This window comes from Lolium perenne, chromosome 7, assembly GCF_019359855.2.
Source record: "Lolium perenne isolate Kyuss_39 chromosome 7, Kyuss_2.0, whole genome shotgun sequence".
NCBI lineage: Eukaryota > Viridiplantae > Streptophyta > Magnoliopsida > Poales > Poaceae > Lolium > Lolium perenne.
In genome coordinates this window covers 252,055,271-252,066,537 of record NC_067250.2, presented here as the reverse complement: position 1 = coordinate 252,066,537, position 11,267 = coordinate 252,055,271, and positions in this window count along the sequence as shown.

Here is an 11,267-nt window from a genome sequence, read left to right as displayed (position 1 = left end):
CGATGAAGTTGCTGATGAAGTTGCCGGTGACATGATTGGATCTGCCGATGACCGATCTTGTGCCGACAGGGTTCCCACAGACGTCGCCAATTGTCGAGGGTGCTCCTCGGCATTGCCCTCCGATAGGGGCTTAGGGTTGATGGAATCCTGCAAGCTGACACGAGACATCGGTTCACAGACAAGCGGGGAGAGCGATTTACCCAGGTTCGGGGCCCTCGATGAGGTAAAACCCTTACGTCATGTCTGTCTGTTCTTGATTATGATGATAATGGGTTACAATGGGGTGCCGAATAGTTCGGCTGAGATCTCGTCGAGATGGCTAAGCGCTAAGGTGACCTAGCTTTAAGCTTCTGTTGGCTAAGATTGCTAAGATTGATTGTGTCCCTCGACAGCCCCTCTCCTGGCCTTTATATAGGAGGCCAGGTCTCAAGAGGTCCAATCGAGTACGACTAGGTTTACAGTAGATCTATCTCTAAACCTTCCTTGTTCGGCTCCTTCCGTGTCTTGTACTTCAAGGAATCTTCCGTTGCACCGCCCTAGTGACCCATCTTGCCATCGAGTGCCTTCATGGGCCTCCAGCTAGACCGTATAGGGTGGAGCAACATCGGTTACCCGAAGGGTAGTGCCCACGTCAGAGGCCGAATTTCTATGTTGAGAAATGACCGCCAAATATGTCGGCAAATCACCTTCGAATGTGGCTGGGAAGATGTGTCAAAGAATTATCGTCAAAGAATATAAAAAGAAAAAAACACATATTAAATTACTACTAGAGAGTTATAGCCGAAAAATTACTATCGGGGAATTACTCACCGTCAAGGAGGTACCGAGGGGTAACTAACAAAAAGTACAACCGGAAAGTTATCCCAACACTACAAGAAAAGTTCTGATAGACAACATCCCAAAATCGTCCGCTAAGGGCCATTTTTCGTCGCCTATGGGCCTAACCCGACGATATGGGTTCTGTTGTCGAAACTGCGTCAGGCAACGTCCTACGACGTTTTTTTCGGTCCGTCGCGCTTGGGCGCCCTTCCGCCACGGAAAATCGGACCGTTGCAGAAGTGTTTCCGGGAGCCCGTTGACTGCTGACGTCATGCAAACTCACAAGTGGCAGACGCCGTTAACTGGCAGTTAACGGCGTTAACCGGCTGAAACCCCGTGGTAGATGGTAGGCCCACACGAGGCCTGCCACGTCTTAAGCGGGCCGGCCCATTAAGTTTGCGGGTCGGGCCAGCTGACTTAGTTTGACCGGTCAACTATATAGCTGGGCTGGTCCATTAGTTACGTGGGCCGGGCCTAACCTCTAAGGTTGACTGGTCAAAACTTTAATGGGCCGGCCACTAAGCATGTGGGCCGGGCCGAATGCACTCGTTTGACCGGTCAACAGGCAAAAGGGCCGGCCCACAAGACATGTGGGACCCACTTTCCTGTTATCGGGCCGGCCCATTTAACAAGTGGGGTCCACCTTAAAGCAAGTGGGCCGGCCCAAGAAGTTATTAGGCCGGCCCATTTAGTACGTGGGGTCCACAATAGATCAAATGGGCTGGCCCAACAAGAAAGTGGGCCGAGCCAAAAACACAGGTGGGTCCCACTTTCCTGTTAAAGGGCCGGCCCATTTAGTATGTGGGGTCCACCATATAGCAAGTGGGCCGGCCCAACAAGATAGTGGGCCGGGCCAAAAACATAGGTGGGTCCCACTTTCCTGTTAAAGGGCCGGCCCATTTAGTATGTGGGGTCCACCATACAGCCAGTGGGCTGGCCCAACAAGAAAGTGGGCCGGGCCAAAACACAGGTGGGTCCCATATTCCTGTTAAAGGGCCGGCCCATTTAGTATGTGGGGTCCACCATATAGCAAGTGGGCCGGCCCAACAAGATAGTGGGCCGGGCCAAAAACATAGGTGGGTCCCACTTCCTTGTTAAAGGGCCGGCCCATTTAGTATGTGGGGTCCACCATATAGCAAGTGGGTTGGCCCAACAAGATAGTGGGCTGGCCCAATAAGCAGGTGGGCCCACTATCGTGTTAACGGGCCAGCCCAATAAGTAAGTGAGCCGGCCCAAAATGAAAGTGGGTCCCACACTACTGTAAATGGGCCGGCCCAATCTGTTGTAGGGCCCTGGTTGTTTGACTAGTCAACTTGCATTAAATTTCATGAGCCTAAAATCTGATATCAATGATACACACAATTACATACACAAATAAAATAACTAGGAAAATTACAAGGCAACTAATGTGCCCAAATAAAAAAATTACATAGAATCATTGAGGACTTCTATTAGCATCATCAATAACACGTTGACATTTGGCAATCGCCTTGATTGAATCTTGTATACTCTTGGTCAACATATCAGCTACATATCTTAAAGCAGCAATACCATGTCTTTTATAAAGTACAGCCTTGAGATATTTACTATTTGATGAAAGGAATGGTCTAGGTTGACGGCTATGAGAGGATGCATCAGAAGAAAGATCAGAACTTTTTGTGGGCCTCTCTTCTGATGAAGATTGCTTCATCACAACTGCATTCTGATAATAATGCAAAAAGGGTTGAACGATGAACTATGCAAACATGTATTAAGCATTGTCGATATGAGATAGTCACAAGTACTAAGCACAGACTTACATTATATCGTTGCATAGGCTCACCCCGGAACCTTTTTTGCGCTCTATCTTCTACTAAGGACTTCTTCATTACAACTGCATTCTAGTAATATTGCAAATATAGTTACAACAGTGAACTATTCAAACATTTATTATGCAATGTAGATATAAGATAATAACAAGTTGCATAAATAAGATAATGTATGAAACTTGTACTAAGCACAGACTTACATCATAATGTTGCACAAGGTCACTTTGGCGACTATCTTCTAATGATGACTGCTTCACTAAAACTGCATTCTGGAAATATTGCAAACATAGTTACAATAATTAACTATTCAAACATGTATTACGTAATTTAGAGATCAGATAACAGCATGTAGCAGAAATAAGCACAAGATAAGATAAGATGCATGTATTAAGCACATACTGGCTCGCTGCAGGTCCTTCTCTTGCGTGCACTAGTCGTGGTCGACATGCCTGTCATTTTAGGTTCAACCATCAAGTGAAATGCTAATCCTCCTGCCCCATTGTCCTTAATCTGTGTTTAGATATCACATTTAAGACCAAGTCAGCTGGTTTCAAATAACAAAAAACTTGAGCTGCCAAATGAATAAGCCAATATTTACCAGATATCAGATTAAAACCAACTAGATGTTGCTTTGCATGAGATACGAATTTCAGACATTCAGATTTAGAGTAGGGTAATGCCAAGGTTTTCCACATAAAGTAAACTGGCATTAAGAATGACCAAATGTCAGGTTCAAATCACCTTCGCAGTTGCTCCAAGACAAGCATATCAAATAGGCAGAAACATAGTAAAGCATGGATGGCATTGCTATGGCAGGGTTCCAAGTGTTAATCTCTTGCATAAGGAACAATGCATATAGGTTATAGATAATAACGGAAGTAAACTGCCAAAATTACCAACCAAGAACTCAGATTTCAACCTTTTCTAGCGTCCCCGCTGTTAATATTGGATATTCTAATAAGTGGTTCGCATGATCAATCCCTAGGAAAAATAACATTGACAAGTTAGTCTACGATAATACAAAGACCAGACATGCACGCAGCAATAACTATACAAGCTGTGCGACAGGAGCATTCATGGAAAAAACATAGCTATAAGCTAAAGACGAGGTATAAGAGCAAGCAGATTGGAAATGCACATAGCATGATTATAAAAGCAGTGTGAGAATAGCAGGCACGAGAAAACAGCTAGCGGCTAGCGGTGAGCTAATGACGTGGTATAAGAACAACCAGATTGGAAATGCCCATAGCATGACTATAAAAGGAATAGCATGCAGTACAAAAATAGTTGGCAGCAAATGAATGCGTATAAGGCTATAAATATGTGGATGCACACAGGTGTCAGTAGAATGAACAGGATGGTAGCGACCGGATAATGCTTTTGTACTGTACAATATTTAAACGAACTTCATGCGAAGTAACACATCAAGAAAGTTAATGGCATATGAGATCTGCAAATAACTACACAAAACATGGCTAAAGAAACACCGCGATCTAACGGGCCAACATACTAACCAAGCTGCGGCGGGGTGGACGGGGGCGGCAACTTGCATTCCAGCGGCGGCGAACGCAGGAGACGATGAGTCGACCCTGTTTCAGTAGAAGCGGGCGTTAGTGAAGCAGATCTGGTTGGCTGGCAAGGGATTCGGTGAAGTTGATACAGCCGCTGCGCCGAGGTAGTCGGTGGAATAGATCGGCTTCTGTGGAGGGGGGGCCGCGGTGAAGTAGACCCGGTTCCGTTGGAGAGGATCCGGTGCGTCGACAGGAAAGGCGTTGATTGCTACGCTGTGGATGAGGTCGGCGGTGAAGCAGATCCATCGGTGGCGAGGTCGGCGGTGAAGTAGATCCGTCGGTGGCGAGGTCGGCGGTGAAGCAGATCCGTCGGTGGCGAGGGTGGCGGGGGAGCGGATCAGGTGGGTGGACAGCCAACACGATCAAGGCTACGCTGTGGAGGAGTATGCCGGCGGCGAAGCAGATCTAGTACTGTAGATCAGGATGCAGGCGGACACCTCCGTGGAGTCCGTTGCGTGTGTCGTCTCAGCTGCCTAAGCAAATTTGTTTGTCCGTGGATTCCGTGTAAATATATTCACCTGCCTGCTGTGTCCGCTGGACAATACGGACATACCGCCTAAGATAATTTATTTTCATGCACATAGAAAAAATCGGGTCCCTGTACATAGAAGATAAAATCAATCGGGTCCCTGTACATAGAAACAGAAAAGCAATCGGGTCCCTGGCTGGCCGTGGCGCCGTTGGTCCTCGCCGTTGCCGTGGCCGACCTGCTGCCGCGCGTCCTTGGCGTGGCCGGCTTGCTGCCGCACGTTCGTGCTCGTCGAGGAGCTGGAGGCGGAGCTTGCTGGCGTGGTCGGACTGCTGCTGTGCGTCCTTGGCGCGGCCGGCCTGCTGCTGTGTGTCTGTTGCTGCTGGCTGGCGTGGCAGCGCGAGGCAGTGGCGGAGGTTGCTGCTGCTACCGTGGTGGCGCGAGGCCCGGGCGGAGCTTGCTGCTACGGCCATGGTCGCGGATCTTGCTGCTAGCGCCCATGGCGGCGCGAGCTCGTGTCGACAAGCAGCGGCGACGCGAGGTCGTGATGCGAGGTGGTGGCGGGCGGACGTGGCTGCCGGCCTTGGAGACGAGGAGGCGGCTCTCGGAGGCGGAGGATTTGCTCGGCCAAGCCGGGCCGGAGCGGGAGAATCAAAGAGAAGGAGGAAAGAGTGCCGGCAGGACGTGGGACGAGGGGTGGAGGACGGGGAGGAAGTGGGACGAGGGGGTGGAGGGCGGCGACGAGCCGGGCGCAGGCTGGCGGCGAGGAGCGGGGCGCCGGCTCAGCTGTGGCGGCGCGCCGGCATGCCCTATCGAGGGAGACGGAGCAACGAAGGACTGGTGCTCTGTTTCTTCGTTCTTTTTTTTCTTGCAGGAGGTACGGGCCTGGCAGGCTCCGTGGAAGCTTTCCGTTAGTCCGTCTGAAAAATACGGCCCGTCCGCGACGACGTTTAGCAATTCTGACGGACACGGACGAAGAGAGTCCGCGGACATCCGTGTCCATCTACATTCTGAACTGTAGAGAGTTAGAGCTTTGGCGTGTGAGAGTATTTTTGAGCTAATGGGGCGAATGGTTGGTGGGTGGGTGTGGGCCTGTGGGGAGGGTTCGGGATCTAGGCAAGATATTTCATTATTACCGAATGAGCCCTCCATGGTCGGTGGGTTGTAGCTTCCGGACCAGGGTTTAAAGGGTAAAACTGGTCACGGGATTTTCGAATGGATGCGGCGGGATGATTTGGCGCGCGGCCGAAATTTTCAGTTTCAAGCTACGAGCAGAACGACAAAAATAATGTTCTTCCCCAGGGAGCTCTCATTTCTTCCTCTTCTCTTTCTCTCTCGAGTCTCTCCCACTCCCCCGCCTCCTCTCCCCCTTCTCTCCGGCGGCCTTGCTGGCCGGAGATGAGGCCGACTTCTCTCTGTATATCGTACACCCTCCGAACTAAATTAATTGATTCAACTTTCCTTAGACGTGTATGTATCTAGAGTAAAAACATGTGTCGATACATCCATATTTAGATAAGCAAAGTTGAGTCAGCTAATTTGGATCCGAGGGAGTTAGTGTTGTTGTAAGCTTAGATCCAGTGTTTCCCATGAGCAGAATGGCGCAATGGAGTCGGGGATCTCGTCATCGGCTTCAGATCTGGCCTATGGTGAATCTGGCGGATCAGATCTGGCGGATCTTGCCGGCCAAACCCCGATCTGGTGCCATAAAGGTGATGGCGCTAACGGTGAGGCTTGCTTTGGTCAGTGCTTCAGATCTGGCCAATGGGGAAGTCAAGCTGCTAACGTTCACAAGCTCGGGGCATACGACGGCGTCATCCGTGTTGCCCGTGAACATCTTGGCCTTTCAGTGGCCCTTCTCAGAGCCAATATGCCGTTGCTGAGGCCCTTCTTCTCCTTCGTCCTGGCGACTACCGGCGACACCGTCCCAAGTGGTGCGTCCCCGGCGACGGAGTTGCTGGAAAGGATGCGGAGCAGAGATCTGATGTGCGGTCCAGAAGGACTCGATTGATTTTCTTCTATATATTTTGGGGTCCTTTTTGTAAAGTTGCAGGTCTTATTAGTTATTGTCTAGTTTTTTTGGACCTCTATGTAATTTTTTGGACTAGTTTCATTTGCACCGATAAACTTGAATTTTGACAAGTTCACGGGAAAAAAATTCCTTTGCACATATGGCCTATCATGTATGAATATTCTTGAGATTTAAACTATATGTAATGGCCAGCACTTGCGCAAGGGGCTCGTCTAGTGCGCACAAGTTTCCATTAGCACCGATAAATTTGAATCTTGACAAGTTCTTGGAAGAAAAAACTGATTCACATATAGCCTATCATGTATGAACATTATTGGGATTCAAACTATACATAGATGGCCAACACGTGTGCAAGGGGGTCCTCTAATGTGCACTAGTTTCCATTAGCACTGATAAATTTGAATCTTTACAAGTTCTCGAAAAAAATTGCTTCACACATATGCCCTATCATGTATGAACATTATTGGGATTCATATTATATATAGATGGCCAACAGTTGTGCAAGGGGGTCCTCTAATTCTTGGGGATTTCAATCTCTCTCTCTCTCTCGATCTATCGTTGGTGGCCAGAACAGCACACATATGCATGCACTTTATGCGCAAAGGCGCGGGTGCCTCTAATAATTCATGTGTGTGCGTATATTTGAACATATTCTTGGGGATTTCAATCTCTATCTCTCGATCTATATATCGTTGGTGGCCAAAAAACACACATATATATGCATGCACTTTATGCGCAAAGGCGCGGGTGCCTCTAATAATGTGCGTGCGCACTCGATCGATGATCCCTAAACCTTAAACCATAAAACCCTAATCCCTAATCCCTAAACACCCTAACACTAAACCCTAAACACTAAACCCTAAACATTAAACCCTAAACCCTAAAACCTAAACACTAAACCCTAAACCCTAAACCCTAAACCCTAAACCCTATACCCTAATTAACACTAGCCCTAACCCTAACCCTAATTAAACCCTACATATATAGGCCAACGACAGTTAATTACGCGCCAAGCAGGCGACCAACTAATTAGCGCTGATAAATTAATTAACTTGAATTTTGACAAGTTCTCGATCTCGAATGAAAACACATTTGATTAAGTTGTCTCATAATATATATATATATAACTAGCAAGGTGGCCCTCGCAAATGCAAGGGTACCATCTTTAATTGTTGAAAGTATTAGAAATAAATTATTTTAGTCATTCAAACTGTTTAAAATGACATGTATATTTTTTGATTGGAAACAATAAAATATTGTCATGTTTTCACCGGAAATTTATGCTAATGAAATATCGTATGCATGGAGAACTTAACTGATTTGTGAACTATTGTTGGTCTTTTGCATTTGCAACAACACGATACTAACGCATTTACGATTTGTTTTGCATCAGACATTTTATAGCCCATAATAAAAAAATTGGTATGTAGCAGCATGAGGATGTAAGCCATATTTCATTAGTATACAAATAGCCTAAAATTTCCTATGAATATCGTTGCATACATAATTTGGCTAAAGTCATGGGATCTGTTGGTAACGTCCATTATAAGGGTTCATCATATCAATATCATATACTCACTCTGAAGACATGTTTCATGGGACAGAGGGAGTCTATGGTTGTTGTAATGGCACTATTGTCGGGAGTGGCGATTTGGCTCCCGGGAGCATTTGCTCCCGGATTTTTCGAAAAATCAGAACAAATAAAAAATTTATCAAAATGTTTCGGAAAAATCATGTACGTACCTGACCATGGCACGCACCACCGTGTAAAATGTCGCTGCAAAATGTCATTGTATGCGCCCTGGGAAAAAACGACAAATTTCTGACATGAAATGAGATCCAAAAATTTGAATCTCAGATCTGGAAATTTGTTATTTTTGCCCAGGACGCATATGATGACATTTCACAGCGACATTTCACAAGGTGGTGCGTGCCATGGTCAGGTACGTGCATGATTTTTTTTGGATTTTTTTTAAAAGTGTTGAAAAAACAAATTTGCTCCCCAAAAATCCGGGACCAAATGCTCCCGGGAGCCAAGACGAATTTCCGCAACTATTTTCAGACTATGTACTAACTAAATGTATGTTTTCACGGAACAATAAATAGATATACATATGATGACAAATCATCAACTTACAAATAAGCTCCTTTTGATTCTCACATAGAACTATAGTAGTAATATCATTTCTAGTGCTCATGTTCCCTCTTCACACGGGCGTAAAAATCAATATAACCATAATCAAGTGATGTACTGAAATAATTTATAGACTAATTGGAGACTGGCTTAAAATTAATTTAGAAGTAGCTCCTTATGTATCAGTGGACGATGTCGAGAGGGTGACAATGGGCTTCTAGAGCACTCCTTGTTGGCTTCTCGGCTGACCTACATAGGAGCGCGAGGACAGCGGCGCACCGAATGGACACCGTCATTTTTTGATTGGAAACAATAAAATATTGTCATGTTTTCACCGGAAATTTATGCTAATGAAATATCGTATGCATGGAGAACTTAACTAATTTGTGAACTATTGTTGGTCTTTTGCATTTGCAACAACACGATACTAATGCATTTACGATTTGTTTTGCATCTGACATTTTATAGCCCATAATAAAAAAATTGGTATGTCGCAACATGAGGATGTAGGCCATATTTCATCAGTATACAAATAGCCTAAAATTTCCTATGAATATCGTTGCATACATAATTTGGCTAAAGTCATGGGATCTGTTGGTAACGTCCATTATAAGGGCTCATCATATCCAACTAGATTTAGATGTGCGCCTTGGCGCACGACCCCGTGAGACTCATGTATAGATATCAAAATGATAGTAATCTTTTAAGAATTTATAAAACATAGCAAATCATAGTAAATTACAAACATTTATATACAACCAGAAAAATATATTATAGCAACTTATAGTTATTGATCCTGCTGAGAGCCTAAGAGCAACTAAAGCATGGAATTGACACCAAAATCAGCATCTACATACATAGTGCATTATCGCATCATGGTCTTTAAAAGTGACAGACACACATAAAATGTAAATCTAATTAGACTTATATCAACACCACTAAAAATGAAAAGATAAATTAACCAATAGTCAATTAGATGATAGCACAAAGAAAATGTAAATCTAATTAGGGTTTGCATCACTTAGAGTGAACACCCACCGCAAATAAAAAGGTAAATTAACAAAAATTAAAAAAATTAAAAAAGTTGAAGATTAATTCAAGTTCAATACAATAAAGATGCACTCATGTATGTTGGAAAAATTTAAGAGAAGTAATCCTTCCCCATCTTCTCCAAATGTTTTTTACATGCATGTTTACGCCTAACTCCTAGATCGTTCAAGTTAGAAAGTAGATTGTTCCAATAGGCTTGGTAGGAAAAACTTTGCTTTTTTTCCTTTCTTCTCTCTCGAGAGCTCCCCCCCCCCCCCTCTTTTGACAGTTAACCGCCGGCCCCCGTGTTTATGAATGATTGTGCCACCGGATCCTCTAGACCCACCCTTGGTTAAAAAAAATATTGTTCCAAATTGCGTCGATGTGTTTTCGTTCACCAGAACAGTTACGAACACGATATTGAACACTTGTCCAAGCAAACTTCTTCTTGTATTTGTGGTCTTGTTCACGCAACAAGCACTTAGGGCATCTCCAACGGGGCGACGTATTTTGGACGTCCAAAATATCCGCGCGCGTTCATTTGCGTCGGTCCAAATGGTCGAAATCGACCACGCGTCCATTTGCGTCGGGTGCCTCCAGGGATACGAGGCATTTTTTTATTTTGCCTTTTTTCAACATAAAACATAATTTACATAGTGAATAAAGAAAATATAAAATAAAAAGCGCATGTAACGCCTGCGCATACTCCTCCTCGTGCCACATCGAGTTGGCAACCGGTGGAACATACGTCGGTGCCACCACCGGTGAAGGTGGAGCAGCCCACGGGTTGAACGCAGGTGCCACCGGCGGTGGAGGTGGAGCAGCCCACAGATTGAACGCTGGTGGTGGAGGTGGAGTAGCCCACGGGCTGAACGACGGAGCTGGAGGTGGTGGCTGCGGGGCCAAGTTCTGCAGCGCCCGTTGTAGGGCCTCTTCCTCCGTGAGGTCCAGCGATATGATGTTAGTGGCATACCGGGGCAGTGGCGGCTGCACCGGTTGGTCCACATGTGACACGAGGAGGCCGAGCTTCTCAATCTCCTTGTCGGTCATCGTCGGCGGGAGGTCGAACTGGCGGCCCTCCGCCCTGGCCGCCTGCCATTTTGGGAAGATGCAGGTGAAAAAGTCGTTTGAGTCGTCATTGGTTTCCTCGTTGTGGTAGGCCAACGCCTCGTTGTCGTCATCGTCGTCCTGTGGAGGCGGCTGCAGTGTTCGACGATGAGGCGGAGATGGCCTTTTTTGGTGCCGCTGTCGGACGCCTCAGAGTCGTGCTTCTTCTTCCCCATGGCGGTGCGGCGGCGCGCGGTGTTAGGGTGGGAGCGGAGGTTTCGGTGGTGTGGGCGATGTCAGGGACGATGCCGGTCGACTTTTAAAGGCCGGGCGCGCGCGGGACATGATGCCATTGTTG